This window comes from Psittacula echo, assembly GCF_963264785.1.
Source record: "Psittacula echo genome assembly, chromosome: 9".
NCBI lineage: Eukaryota > Metazoa > Chordata > Aves > Psittaciformes > Psittacidae > Psittacula > Psittacula echo.
Genome location: NC_137745.1, coordinates 7,200,767 through 7,216,932, shown reverse-complemented (window position 1 = coordinate 7,216,932; position 16,166 = coordinate 7,200,767).

Genomic DNA, 16,166 nt, shown 5'->3' with positions numbered 1-16,166 from the left:
GAGCAATAGCTCTGGTGTTTTGATCTAGCTAAGACACTGGTATTGATCGATGCTCTCAGGTGAATTGTGAGCAGGATTCAGCAATGATGTTTATCGCAGTCTTTCCCCGAAAATCTCCTGTTGAATCAACAGCTTCAGGAAAAAGAAACTGGTATGAAGAACTAGGAGAGAAACAGGTTTCCTGTGCCCAAAGATTTCCTAGATTTCAGAGATTTTTCAGTTCTGCATCAACACAAGGCCTTCCAAAATGATCTATAGAAAAAGATTGAAAGAGGCATATTCAGGAACAATAGAGAGCTAGAGGGCAAGGCCAGTTGCGTGGGCTTTGGGAGGTGCAGCTTGCTCTGAGTAATGGTGCAGACTCTTGAACCTGATTCTCCCATGTTCCTGACAAGCTGCCTAAGTAGGCCATTCCTTAACCTCTGTGAGTCTCTTACCACAGAGTAGGGCCTTTGCTGAGGAATACTGACCAGGAGCTGAGAAACTTCTTGAGCAATGTCTCATCAGCATCAGTATATTCTCACAGTCATTTCGTGAGCTGACATCTCGCAGTGTAGATTTTTCACTGGCAGAGTCCCAACCTCTTCCAAATACAATATTCTAGCAGGCTTAGCAGCAGCATAAACACCAACTTTGATGAAAGATAGATAGTCAAACAAATATTCTAATACTGTGTCTCAGTGGTGCTTTCATGGTGTCATCCAGTAAGCAATACAGCAGTTTCCTGCAAGACTGCTAGAGCTTTCCATCACCTGCAGATACTGACTGCAGTGTGTTGGGATCTGTAGCTAATCGAGAGATGCATCAGGACAGAAACCCTCTGATTGTTCAAATACCCTTATTCACCTCTGCCTCATATGCCTGTTCCATGCACAGTACAATTTATTTTAGCAAGATACCAGCTACTCAGGGGAAATTCACTTGTACACAAGTTTCTTGGAGAAACTCCTGCAGCTCTTTTAGAAATGCATAGCTACGGGTATTCTGTCATTGAACCTTTTCAAATAGGGTTGAAATAAATTCTGTTATCAACTAATGATTCCTGCAGTGTTATAAGAACAGTGTTGTTAATGTGCCACTTTATTGCTGTTCCGCCCATAACTTCAAGATTTTTAGTGTTCATGTTTGCCTAAAAAACTCAGCTTCTCTTTTTCAGTATACAATTTTCAGTCTTCATGGTTGGTTTCATCTTGGGTTTAAACATAGAATCATAGAATAGTTAGGGTTGGAAAGGACCTTAAGATCATGCAGTTCCAACCCCCTGCCATGGGCAGGGACACCTCACACTAAACCATGTCACCCTGGCCTTGAACACTGCCAGGGATGGAGCATTCACAACTTCCTTGGGCAACCCATTCCAGTGCCTCACTACCCTTACAGTAAAGAATTTCTTCCTTATATCAATCTAAACTTCCCCTGTTTAAGTCTGAACCTGTTACCCCTTGTCCTATCACTACAGTCCCTAATGAATAGCCCCTCCCCAGCATCCCTATAGCCCCCCTTCAGATACTGGAAGGCTGCTATGAGGTCTCCACGCAGCCTTCTCTTCTCCAGGCTGAACAGCCCCAACTTTCTCAGCCTGTCTCCATACGGAAGGTGCTCCAGTCCCTGATCATCCTCGTGGCCCTCCTCTGGACTTGTTCCAACAGTTCCATGTCCTTTTGATGTTGAGGACACCAGAACTGCACACAATGCTCCAAGTGAGGTCTCACGAGAGCAGAGCAGAGGGGCAGGATCACTTCCTTTGACCTGCTGGTCACGCTCCCTTTGATGCAGCCCAGGATACGGTTGGCTTTCTGGGCTGCGAGCGCACACTGAAGCCGGCTCATGTTCATTTTCTCATTGACCAACACCCCAAGTCCTTCTCTGCAGGGCTGCTCTGAATCTCTTCTCTGCCCAACCTGTCGCTGTGCCTGGGATTGTTCCTTTAAGTCTCTATATCCAAAAAGCTAAATAGAAAAATCCCTTATGTGTTTTGTTCATTCAGTTTTTAATTTTGTTTTTTAGGGAAAACTGTTGATCCTAAGTGCCTTGCTATTGTGAAAGACTAGCAATGGCCAAGGTTGCATTACTTGTATCAGCTTTGTATCAAAAAGAAACATGTGCTACATTAAAAGCCATATTGTTTAGAATTAAACTTAATGTTATTACCATGGAAAATAGAAGGCAAGCTTTATTGCAAATAGTTTACCAAGACAAACCCCAGACCCTGGAAATCTCCAATCTAATTGCTGCACAGGTTGATAATGGAATGATTAATACTAAGATAAAAGTGCAGATCATTAGACTAGGGATGCAGAAAAAGTTTTTAGGGTAAATTACAGCTAATAATTATAAGCATATTATTCAGGGACAATGCAAGAGAACCTAAGGATGGAAAACTTCACTCAGCGATGCTTTGAATAGGCATGGGCAGAGGAAACATGAGTTGCCAATGCTGGAACTGTTAAGGTTACTGTTGTTGGTGTATCACCTTTGGACCCTGAGCAGGGACCTGCCCCACTGGGGACAATGCAGACCTCTCTGTGGGTGAGAGCAGGGTCATGCCCGCCAAGAACAAGCTTTGCCCATTGAACTGTTCCTTTTTCCTTTCTAAATCATTGTTCTTTATTATCTCCTTCCTGCAGAGGTCCCTGGACTTTGGCTCAGCTGGTGAAGGGTGGGTTTGTAAGTCAATTCCTCCATCAAGTACAAGCTGGTGCTTCTTTGCTGTCCCTGTCATAAAGTCCTGCACAAACTGGCACCAACTCTCCTGCTAACCAGAAGTCTGATCTCTCCTTCCAGTGAGGGGCAGCTGAGCTTTGAGTTTGTTTGTTAGCTTTGGCAAGCTCAGTGATTTCTTTAATCTTCCAATATGTCTTTTTTCCTCCCTCCAAATGACTCTGGATCCTTTACTAGAAGGATGTTATAAATCATTCCAGAACCTGGAGGGAAGGAAGTTAAGACACTCATCCAACTTCTAAGCTTGCATCTGAAATACCTCTTTTGCTCTAACCAGTATCAAGGATGTTTTCACAAATTGCACTTTATGTTTTTAGGAAACGGACATGAACTTAATAGCTTCCTTAATGCTGCTTTTTTACTCCCTCTAGCCGGTGCGTGTATTCCTTGACTCTATGCAGTGTGGCAACTCAAAGTCAATGGTAACTGCATGGACACTTGTAGAAACTTGGCCTTGGATGTACTCATGGCCTCTTGGCAGGCCTTCTCCAATTTATCTGGGATTGAACCAGCAGCAATTGACTGTCAGGAAAGGACTAGTAATTTCCCTTTCCAAGCTGAGTGCCAGATTCTGGCAGGACACAAATGCCTGTGCTGGAAGAAGAGCAAGGCTCAAACTTTTCTATCAACTAGCAGTGCATTGTGAGACAGTCATGCAAGGCATGATGATTCATTTACCCTACTTCCTGTTGGAGTTACATTTAAAATCTTGTTATATTCTTTACTTGGAGCATGATAGTTCCAGGCTCTATTTAGGGTGGAACACAAGCAGCCATAGCTCCGGCAGCAGCACTCACCCTGGAACCAAAAGCTGGATCACCTATATACCTTGGTGCTGGCCAATGCCTGACTCCATGGAAAGCTGGACCTGGCGCCATCTTGACAGCAAGAGCAGATCAGGCTGCTTGGCTGTAAAATGTTCTCCAGTGTCTGCTCTAGCTGCAGGTGGTGGTGACAAGCAGCTCCCTAGCTGTGCATTAAACCCAGCACCCTTCTTTGTGCTATTAAGTGTATTCTTCTGGGCTGACTAAATTACCACTGGACATCTGTAAAACACATTTATGTGGCTAGAAGGTTTCTGTAGACAAAGATGGGTTAGCTCTAGCTACCCTCTCAGTTTAGCCCCAGGGTACGTTTCTGCTGTGGACGTCTCCAGTGACAAACAACATTCAAGAGTTAACAAAAGGCAAGAGAAGCATTTTTGGTCTGTGTTATTCATTAGTTGCTGGAAGCTTGTGCCAAACAAATTCTTATTGTTGCGGTTGATTTGTGTGTAGATAGCAATGGATATACCTCTGAGAGAAAGGGAATTCTGTATATAGGAACCTGTCTCCAATGGTTCATGTTTTTATGGCTTTCCATGCACTGTGCTGAATATTGCACGTTATTAATACGTATGCTATCTGATTGCTGAAACCCAGGGGGATACATTTGCTTTTCCTCATTCCTCAGACTTGCAAAAGTGCATTCATATGTTCCAATTTTTGCATGGTTACTGGCTTTATTGACTTTGTTGGACTATTCACAATATTGTGTTAGACATACATGCTTTTTGGAAGGAACAGAACCTTATTCTGACTTTTTTCATAAAGAAAAAGCTGTGATAGCTTTGGGACAGATGTAGTTCTTCTGTTCTGTGTCCCTGCAGTGCATAGTTGTGGATTCCTCAGCCATGAATCCTGTACGTGTATACTGCAATTACTTAAGGAATAACTACAAAATAGCAGTATACAAAGGCAATAGAGAACCCAGGACACACTCTACCCTCCTGCACAAAAATATAGATTAAGAGCTCCTTTAGACAAGTGACAGTGCTCACTGCACAGGAGTCATGCACGGATTGTTACACTGAAATGCATACACTGAAAAGTGTGCTAAATATTAGCAAATTTCGCAAGTTCCTTATGGTGCAAGTAATTTTTCTATTTTTTAAAGATCATTCAAAGAATATAAATCACCAAAACCTTCCCTGTTGGTGGGGGCCTCTTAAAACTGGGAATCAAATTTACCTTCTAGCAGCAGTTAATACTTGGCAAACAAATGTCTACTGAGCCCATCTGCTGAAGTATTTATGCTTTGCTCTCAGTCTGTATATGAAATATATTGCTAACATAGCACTAGTCTAATTTAAAGCTGGGAGTGAAGCCATTGTGTATAGCAGAAGGCATGAGCGGGGGAAATCCAAAGATATTATTTTCCAGGCCATATTTGTTTTTAAATCCAAGACATGCTGCAATCTGGTTATTCCAGAGAGGGACAGGAAAAGGGAAATTTCTCCAGAAATATTGTTACGAACCATGAAGATAAATCACCTTTTTCAGAGCTGGCTTAGCAGTAGTCAAAGAAGCTGTAACTCCTAAGCAGGGAAGGAACTCGGTGTAACCCCTGCTCTGCATGCCAGCCATAGTCTGCACCAGCACAGCATTTGTTTAAAAGCTTAGTTCCTCCAATACCTAAGGGAATCCTGGTGAAAGGGAGCACTAATGACATCTGAAGTTACTAAGGTACTATTAAAAGCAAGCCTGCAGTTTAAAGTTGGCAGTGCATGAATCTTTTGTGATTAGAGGAAGAAGAGCAACAGATAAGAAGATAAAGATATCTACCCGAGCTGACTCACAGTATTCGCAGAGCACAAAGGAGAAATGGTGAACTATGCTGCTATAAACAACCCTCACTTCATCTGTCCTCTAACATTTCAATTACTTTGAGTCATGACCATGCTTCACATATGCAGTTTTAACCACTAAAGGGCCAAGCAGAAGCTGTGCTCATTTCTGGCCATCCAACTGGGTTTGCATTTGATGCCTGTAGGAGCAAAACACAAATAGTCCTCTGAGAGCAAATTCCAGAGCCATCTTAGACTACAAGTGTTCTCCTAATCCTGTGATGCTCCAAAACTCCAGGATGGGGCTGAACTCCTTTGGGAAGGGAGCATATAATTGTAGGAGGATTCAGGTCTTTCCCAGTCTTCACACACCACCCCAGTACTGCTGTGGGACAGCCTTTTGATGGACACATTATCTTTTACAACTGGGCAAAGGGGCCCCTCTCCTGGAAGAGATCTCCTGGGGAGGTATTTCATCTGCCATCCAATCCCTTCCTACTGGCTAAACTCAGTCAAAAGGCACTGCAGGATTAACCCTTGGAAGTCTGGTTCTATTCAGGCATTTGGGTGACTGGTCAGCAGTGGCTTTGCAGACTTTAGGCATAAGCAAGCACAAGACAATGTCTTTGATTTTGCTCTTTAGTGTCCACAGCTGAAAATGAGATCTGAAGTGCCAAAAAAATGAGAGCAAAAATAGAGAACAGAAATGTGTAACTCATCTAAGGTACTGGACAGTGACAGACTATATAAAATGTTATTGTTCAACAAACACTGTCTCTAATAAACTCCATTTACTAGTGTTAGCAGCTTGGCAACTTGGAAACCCCAGACTCCAGTTAAGTAAGGAAACAAAAAGCAGAGCCATATGATGATACCCATGAACTACACAGCTGGTTTCTGTTTTTAAAGATATTCTACTTTCCATATTAAATAAAGCTGCTTAGAGTGAAAAAAATCCCATATGGCTTTCTGGAAAATGAGAACCAAGCTCCAAAATAAAAAATCCCTGGCTGTGTACAGCCGTTAAAAAGGAAAGTGTGCTTTTTCCCTAACTAGCTACTGTAACATCAGAGATGAACCCAGCCCCGTGCAGCAGGAAGTGGAGAGGCCTTCTGCTTCTGTGCTCAGTAGACACTTGGGCCTCTGGAGATGCTGCAGTGGGAGCTGTTGATGTCCAGTATGATATGTGTGTAAGGCCAGGTCCCGCATCCCTACCTGCCATTGATTTCAGTAGGAATGAAAAAAACCTCGGGGTTTAGCATGAAAACTCTTTACTCTTTTATAACAAGTTGACCTTCTTAACATCCTGATAAGTGCAGTTTGACCTTATATACCCATTTCTGGTTACATCCAAAGATTTCTGTTTAAAGATGATTTACAGAGCCATAAAAATATTGCCGTTCTTTATAAATATTATTTATATTTGTGAAATGAAGATATATGAAGTACTGCCATATTTGTTTGAAAGTATTTAAAGCATCCCCTAATTAAATCTTCAGTTCAGTTACTGATGACAGTGAAAGAGAAGACGATTAATTTTGCCTTTGTTTTGGCCAGTCTCCTTCAGTATTTCATTTTCAGTGCTTGTCTGCTTTTTGATAATTGTATTACATGCAAAGTCCTGGAAAGCTTCCAGCTGTCTGTATTGCAATCAGCTCACTAGACACCCCCTGACAAAACACACATGTGGCATTGGCCTGTCACTATTGCCGCTAGTTGGTTCTGCTTGTGCGTAGTGGTTACATGTACCTATGGCCAGGTAAAAATAGCTTAAGTTTTCTTAGCCTGGTTATTGTATTTATAACACTACCATGTGCTGTCAGAGTTGTTCTGCTCTGCTGGTTTCTGTACAGACACAAGCTGCAGGCCCAGGGACACATGTAGAAGGATGGTATTCTGGTGTCATAGACTTCTGAGGTAGGCTGGAGAGATCAGATGGTAATATTTGTCTAAATCCACAGATGTCTCATTCATCTGAAGGCTGGAACAGGCACCTGCAAAACACTCATCCAAGTTTAGTTTGGATTTTACTAATGCTTCTGTGGTGTTTTCACCTGAAATTTCACGTTTGAAGCCACCTTTCCCGACAGTGTCAGGATTCACAAAGGACATGTGACGTGGTAGCCCCATGTCATCGCTCTTCTGGTGGGGAAGTTCTTTATAAACAGCTGTTCTCATGGAATCTGACAGCAGCTTTAGAAACATCCAAATGATGCTTTACTGAGGGTTTTATAAAATAATTTTGAATGTAGAGCATAATTTTCTTCTATCATGTCCTGCCTTAAGTAGCCTTCGAAGAATAACAAAACAGTTTAAGCAGCAGCACTTAAATTTGGGGAAGAGTTTTGGCAGACTGAATAGCTTTAGGAAGCAAATCTTTCCAGAGGCCAGGATATAAGTAATAACACATTTATACACATGTGGATTAATATCACAGAGATAAAAAAGAAGTCAGAGAAAGTTGTTGACATTGTCCATCAGAGTTGGAGATTACTGGTGAACTGATGCTCCTTCTTTGCAGTTCTGCACACTGCTTCAGCCCTCCAAAGCCTTTGCAGGACTATAGTGTCATTCACCTTGTGCCTGCAAACTATGAGGGGGGCAAAAAGTCTTCAGGGTAGGTGGTAAGGAGATAGTGATTGCACAATTCAGCCTGTGGGTGGCCTGGCTGGGTGCTGAATGCTGGTTGAAGCAAGTCTGCAGATGGGTTCCTTCATGAAGAGCTGATTTGGGTTTACAGTCCCAAAGCCCCCAGCGCACAGTACATGGGCTGCAGTGGCAGCAGTCAGCTCATCCGCTGCTAAAGAGAGAAGTGCAATTGTCAAAACACAAAGCAGCATCTGGAGGACTGGAAAGCAGAAAAGGCAGGATGGGAAGGAAAGAGGGATTCAGCCTCCCAGGACAACCAGATAAAAAAGCCTTATACAAACTTTGTAGTAAAAGGCGAGTCTGCATTCAGAACTGGCAAGATGAAACAGTATCTTCTTTCTCTCTCATAGCAAGGAGATAAGGACAAGGTAAGCAAGCTGCTGTTTTTGGGAAGTGAGCCCCATTTTCTGGATCTGCTGGCCAGGGATCACGTTGATCTCAAAGAGGAGGTGAGTGACTTTTCAGCTTCAGTGAAGAAGAAATGAGGAGGGATTCACTGGAGTGTGCAGGGCTACAGCTGCAAGGCTGGAGACAGAAAATCTTGCTAATTATGGACCAGGCTATTTATGAAGCGGGGGGATGCATCTTGCAGGAGACAAACAGCTCTAACCCTAGAGAAATGCCTCCTGAGAGCCAGCAGCCTGGGAGATAAGCAGAGCGATCCCATGCAAGGAAAGTAAATAAGTAAAACAGAGGAAGCAAATGGCAAACAGATGCTGTCTGAAGGCATGAGCATCCTGGGTCACAGTATGCCCTGTGGAGAGGTCATGTAAAAGTGGTCCATGTCTGAGCTATGGTGCAAAGGGTGAGGAGAGGAGCTTTGCCTTGTTCCAAAGCTTCAATGACTGCAAGAGCTAAAAGAAGAAGAAAACAGTACAACTGAAAATGCTTGCTGTGTGGATTTGTCAGATCCAAACTCAATTAAATCCATGAGGCAGGAGAGGACTGCCAACTATCTAGCCACATTTGCACTTACGTTATTGAATCAACCACCTCTTTCCTGCCAGCTGCTGTCATCTGATAAGCAGAAAAGAATCAGGCTGCAGGCATATAATAAAACCATTCTGAAGGCAGTGGTGAAACAGGCTGGTGATAGAAACCTCCAGAGCAGGTGAGGTTACCGCTTGGGCTTCAGGAGAGCTGCTGGCATAGAGGAGTGTCACCTTCCACAGTGCAGGAGGAGGCATGGGCATGGCTGCAATACAACACTGCAGTACACTCAGCTTAAGGGCAGGACAAGGTTCCCTCTGCACTTTGCCTGGGGCACAAGGCTTTGCCAGGCCTTACTCTGCAGAGGTTGATGGATTCAAGGAGAATTTTGTTTAGTCTTGGTGGAGCCATTAAATAGTGAACTGGCAAACCTTCAAAGAAGAAGCATTAATACACCCATAAAAAACCATCATAGACTGGATCAGCAGCCACATAAATGAAAAAAGAAAAAAAGAAACAACTTCAGGAAAAGCAAAGAATAGCTTATCTAAGTGGAAGAACCACATAGCTGAACACTGGAAAGAAGTTTGTCACCACTATCAGTGCCTCGGGACAGGCCAGCTCATCTACCCAGAGTGAAGATCAAGAGCTGCTGCTGGCATCCTGAGCCAGACAGGAGCAGTGTCACCACCAGTTCGGGGGAGCTGGCTTTCTGAAAGACAAGCAGGGAAGAGCTTTGCCCAAAAGCCTGAAGATAAATTTTCCATAGATTCAGAACCCTCCTTCAGCTTCCTGCTTTAAGTCTTGGGATGGATAGTATAAATCAGCCTCAAATGAAGACAGGCTGAAAGACACATAAAATATCTTAGGGTATTAAGCCAATAACAAATCAAAATGGATCAAAGCAGGGAGCTGCTGTGTGTAACACAGACTACTGCACTGCCAATTCAAAGATTAATGCTGTTCTGATTCAGTCATGGACCTGTCCTCGCCCTGGCTGCCTCTGTGTCTTCGGGCCTCCCTCTGGGATACAGGTCTGTCCTGCAGGTCATCGAAGGTGCTGACACATCCCACATATTGTCCTCAACCACACTGAGGTCACAACCAAGTGGCTTCAACAGCCACTCAAGAAAAGCCTGCCACTTCTGAGGAATATGAAATGCATCCCTTCAGGCCCCTCTGTTCTTGCCTCCTTAAGACTGAGCCACAATTTGAACACATTTAAACAGCCTCTTTTTCTACCATGCTGCCTCCAAATGCAACTGGAGGGAAAAAATAAAAGGTTCTGCGTCTGCCCTCCAACAGGTAAGCAACAGTTTTTACTCCAGTGCAGTGGTACAATCTTTCTCATATGTTAGCCAGCCCAACACCTGATGTCTTTATGGTGAAGACTTACAAAAACATGGCATGGGATACAGCTTATTTTCAATGGAAGAAACATTACAGATATGATTTACTTTTCTTTTAGGAAAACTACATGTATTCCCTGGGAAAGGGAGAACCTGATCAGAAAGGAAATGAGAAGTGACTCCATCCCAGGGTTCAAACAGTACCAATCCCAACCCCTTTGAATATCTGAAAGGGGCCTATGCAAACCCAACAGAGACTTCATCTTTCTCCTGAACTCTATTTGAGTAGAAAAGGGGATGTTTTCTTTGCACCTCCCAAGTTCATGAGTTTTCCTCAGCTCAGTGAAAGAGATGATGTATTTTGAGATACAGCTTGTTCAGAGAAGCCCTAAGAGATCGTGAGGTTTGGAAACAACACTTGGTCGAGACCCAGCAGAAGACTGCCAAGTACAGCATCACCCCATGAAACAGCACTGCCAGGTACCAAGGAATATGATAGGTAACAAAGAGCCTGGGGAGGGGGGTAAAGGAGGCAAGTAATGAATGTACAGGTCTTGAAGGAAGGAAAGGAACAGCCTGAACTGAGAGGTTTCAATGTATAGAAGGTAATAAGAGAGCTTTGGGGAGAGCTCAACACACCTTGGAAGCGTCTTTACATGTCTGATCCAGGCTGAGTGACCCTGTAAGGCAGTTGGCATCTTTTGTAGGATCTGATGGTAATGTCATTAAAAGAGAAAAGAGCTGCGGCCAAGTTTCAGATGTGCAGGCTCACCAAGGGCTTGCACCTGCAGTCTGCTATATTACACATGCAGTCACTGTAAGCGCATAAGCAGACTAAATGCAGACCTTAGGTGTACCCTTGGCTCATGCACTTCCAGGCAAATTGTCAGCACTTCTTTAAAGACATTGCAATGTGTTGTAAGTATATAGTCCTGCTTTCATTGTGCCTTCAACCACTTCTTTTTCATAAAGAGTTTATTTCACTACTTAACTGACATCTAACCCTGGTGGTAGAGGGAGTACAAGTTGCAACTGGCTGCACCGATCCTACTGACCTTGCTCCATTACCTCTTATTTGCACAGCCCTTCTGACACAGCTGTGATATTACCAGCCTGGGACTTTGCCTCTCAATTTTCACTGTAAGTGTGCCAAGATGGCTTTTCAATACTGTGCTTTAATCATGTTGCATCCTTTAGCATTAGTGGAAACATGGCTCAAAAACCCTGTCTCAGTATACATCATGATTAAAGTACCACCTTACCGCCATTGTACTAAAATAGGTACATTCTGAACTGGTACAAATGTTGGATATCTTACTTCTGAGAAGTAGACCTGAGCATCTGAGTTGTACCAGATACTGTTCATCCTTTGTATCCTCACTTACTTATTCTGTTTGCTTTTTCTGTTGTGCATTCCCTACTGCATTAGTAGTATGATGATGCTACCTAAAATTGCCTCATCATTTGTCTATTGAATTAAAAGATCATCAGGGCATTAAAATGTTATTTAGTAGCTGCTGTTTACACAGATTGGTCATTAAAGATTCCAAGCTCCATTTAGCCCAGCACTTACAAAGAAACTCATTCAGCTAAGACTGCAAGGCCTCCCATTCAGCAAAGCGTGTGCTTACATTCCATTAAATTCAGAGGATTAGGCTCATCATTTTGACTTTTGCCATTGTTCATTAGACATTGCAGCTGTTTCTAGTGGTTATTTTAAATGACATCTTTTCTGATGCCACAAAAAAATCCAGAAAATATCATCAAAGTCAGGGGGTTGAAGGCCATTTTAGAAGCCAATGTCCACCCAGCTGTACCATAAATGAGCTTGTATTTACATGCACAAGCTTTATACTTGTGAGTGAAAGTCACAGTGTGGGCTGTTCATCTCCATTTTAGAGCAGGCAGCAAAGAGGCAATGATGGGGATACACCTTGACCACTGTTGACTCAAGTGTCACCTTTCTGCAAGGTTGAAAAAATTAAAGCAAGTCACTGAACACCTGCATCACTCATTATGTTATTCAATGGAGCTTTTTGTGTTGGCTGCTTTGTTTCTCTGTCTCCATTGATGCTATGGTAGATTAATTGGCACTACTGCAAATGTTCACAGCTGTCTACAAGATGTTGGTGAGTGCATCGTGTCAGTCAAGCATGCTATCACCAAGGAGATGAATTTATTTCATTCCTCAGGAAGACAGTTCTGTAATGTGACCTAATGAAATAAAATCTTTCAGCAAGCATTGGGATCATATCCATCAGTCTTCGGGTTAAACTAAAAAAGCTGAGCTTGGGCTGATATTTTATCATCTTAACAGCTGTGTACTGAAATTTTAATAAAGTGGTCACGAGACAAATCTTGTGGCCTAATATAAGCAAGATGCTTATTAAACTTCAGATGTATAGAGCTTCTTATTCACATGTCTCCAATCTGGCCAAAAGAGGGTGAGTTTGTATATTATATGTATGCATACATATAGAGGTATGTTTTGTAAGAATTATAAATTAGCATTATACCTATTTATACATATAGACTGACTCACTAACCCTATAGCTCAAACTGGCAACCCCTGCTCATGCAAAGCGCTGTCTTTTTAGGCCTTGCTTGCAGGTGTGCTGAGGCAATCAGTGATGGGGAGGGTGCAGCATGGCCATTGGCCATAGATAATGCTTCCCATTTGTATCCCCTCAGTGCCTCTTTGCAAGCTAGCTCTAGCAGAGCAAGTGGATCTTTTCAGATTCAAAGGAAGATCAAGGTGCATTCACACTGCGATTAACGTGAGTCTGGCTGTTTCCTCTGAGAGGAGAAGTTATAGAAACTATCTGAAGGTTGTGGTGTCTCCTTTGGGTTATAAAGTGACCTGTGGTACATGAGGCTGGGGTGAAAGAGGTACTGCTGCTCTCTGGAGAAAGATAGGCTACCTTATACTCTTTCTTGCACAAGGACAGATGATCTGCATATGTGTGTTTATCACAGGCAATGCATTTGTGTACGTATTTTAACTTAAACTGGTGATGGAATTGGAAAACTCTGCCCTATTTTGTTCTTCTAAGGGGTTTTTGCAGAAAGTCTTGGATTATACTTCCTGAAAAAGTGTATTTCTGGTTTTTTGCTATTGGCCTCTTTATAACAAAAGCAGTAGAATATATCCTGTTGAATGTTATATTGACTTACCATAACAGACTGCCTGTTAAGTGTAGCTCGAATGGAGTCATTACACCCTCTATCAAGTTTCAGAAAGTAGTAACCTTCAATTATGTCTACAGAGACTTGTTTTTCAGGTGGCAGAATAATTTATCTAAGAACACTAACCAGATTCATTTTGATTTAGTTTTAACAATCAAAAAGAGCTAGGCTACCCAGAGCAAAAGCATTTGACCAGCTATGAAACTTCCACTTTCTACAGTGCAGCCTAAATGCCTTTATAGAGCTTGTTCTATAAGACCCCTGCTTAAAAACATATTACAGGCTTATTGTAGTTTTTTTCTTGAGTGACAAGTATTACTTGAAATGACAGTGCATCAATGTCAAGTGCTCTCAGCATTTCTAAGTTTTTTGGAAATAAAGTAACAGAAAACCTAGGTAATGTGTGTATATCAGGGAAGTATGACAGAGGGAAAAGGAAATTGGCTCATTGAAACTATTTAGTTTATTTTTTAATGCAAGTCTGAAGAATGACTCCTTCCGAATAGTGGTTTCCTGAACGCCATAAATCTTTCTGTTTTGGCAGCCTGTCTTAATTGTTACTAGTTTTGAATTATTCATTCAAAATGTATGCTCTTAGTAGCATTCAGTTGTGATTCTCAGCCTTCACAAGACAGAGGTGTGTGGTTGTGTTGGTAGCCTTGGCTCAGTAGAGAAGTATATGTGTATAACTTTCACAGTAGCCACGATTCACAACCCAGGGTGGTTTCATAGCCCTCCTCAGCAAGCTGCGATGATGTACTCTGTTACTGGAAGTGAGTGTGTGTTGGAGGTGAAGAAAGAGATTTGTGGGGCAGTTTAAAGAGGCAGACTTCAAAATAAATGAGGTGACCTGGAAATACCGCCATTCTAATTAACACTGTGACTGCTGAAAAAGCAGCTGAATCCCCACACCTTGTTTGGATTTCTTTCTGCTTTGCAGAGGAAAAGCACCGCAGGAAGAGTTTTGATGTTCCAACTAAAGGAGCAGAACTTTCACTGCAAAAACCAGGGCACAAAAGGCTCTTGAAAATGGGACTCATCTTTGAGGAGAACAGGGCTCTTTTCGTACCACAGCAGTTGGTGTGGGTGAAGCTAGTTCAAGGCTTTTCAATAGTTTAGGCATTGTACAATTCCTTGTCCTAAGGAAGAAGTTATTAGCTTGTGTTCTCCTGCAGTTACTGGGGTGGCAAAGGTGTGTGAAGGTAACTTAACCCTTTCCTCTTCTCTTGAAGTTATTTCTCCTTCCTATAGATGAGTAAGCAGATGAAAGCCTGGCTCGCCATGGCTGTGGCATCAGCAAGGTGGGTAGATGCATCCCATCCCTTGGATGATGCTTTTCCCCAAGCTGCTGTTCTGCTTCCACAGCTGCCTGTTCTGCCTTGAAGGTGCCACCTTGCTCATGTAGATTGACTCTTGTTCATGCACAGCCATCCTTTAAAGCTCTCTTGAGAGTGCACAAACAAGGAGCTATCTACTGCCTATTTTTCAGTGTGTGCTGAAATGAAATATATATTCCATCATGCACAGTTCAGGTCACGAACTTGCTTTGATGTAACAGTTGAGGCAAAGAGCTCAGTGGGAGTCAAAGAAAAGTGAAAAATGAACAAACCCAAATAAATATATTTGAATATTCTAACTTTAAGCTATAAACCAATGATCGACCATATGAGGTGAGAGAAAAATGTTTCCCAGCACAGCTCATGAATAGTTATTGATTAGGAGTGTTACGATCTACACAGTAATGCCATGGATGATATTTGACTCAAGTGGACATTAATCTGCTGGTAGAGCAATGCTCTTGTCGTCTTCTGCAATAGCAAAAAAAATTGATCAAATGGCTTAATACACACTTGAACATCCGTATTCTGAGTTCAGTCATTTGTAATGCTATCACTTGTAATTATTGCTTATGGTATTGATTTCTTTAAAGGTCTATCAGTCAGACTTACCATTCCTTTTGTGCGGACAAACTGATTTAGACTCTCAGCTGCCATGCAGCAGCTGGTGTTCCATCTGAAAATCTAGCTTTCTTTTTCACAGACCCTACAGATCAATGGCAGAAAGGTCCCTAATTCTCAGTTATGTTAGCACTCCTTCTTGCAGTTGAAAGAGAAAGGGGTGAGGAAGGCAGGATACTTGGTGTTCTCAGCCTGGCTGCTTTTATCGTTGAAAGCAGGGAAGTTTGAGTCCCCACCCCCGTGGGACTTCATTAATACTTCTTGCAGGTGAACTTAGCCCCTCACAAAAGGGTTCTTTGTATTTTGTCTTTAACCAGCTCTTTGTTTGGGCAGATATCCAGGCCAGTGAGAAAAAAATGTCAATATTCTCTGCTGAATCAGTGGCATTTTCCTGCTCTAAGTTTCAAAAGGGAGTTTCATAGACAACATGGTTATAATTGGGTGTAGAAATATATGCATGGGAGATATACACATGAGGAAGAAGTACAGAATTTACACTGAAAATGCAAATTCCTCTTAACAAGGAAAAGCTAGATGTTAAGGGGCTTGTTTAATTAAAAATAAGCCACAATTGCTTTGCCAAATGGATAAGGGCCTTTACACAGTTGAGCAATTGCAATTCTTATTTACAGTATGTGGTCATATGAAAATAGCCAGAAGTTGCCCTTAAACCTCTGACCTGATGCTGACATTTTTGTATGTGGCTACAGAAGAGAGGACAAATGCAGAACTCTCTTACTCAGACACGCTTTCTGGAGAGTAGAAGTT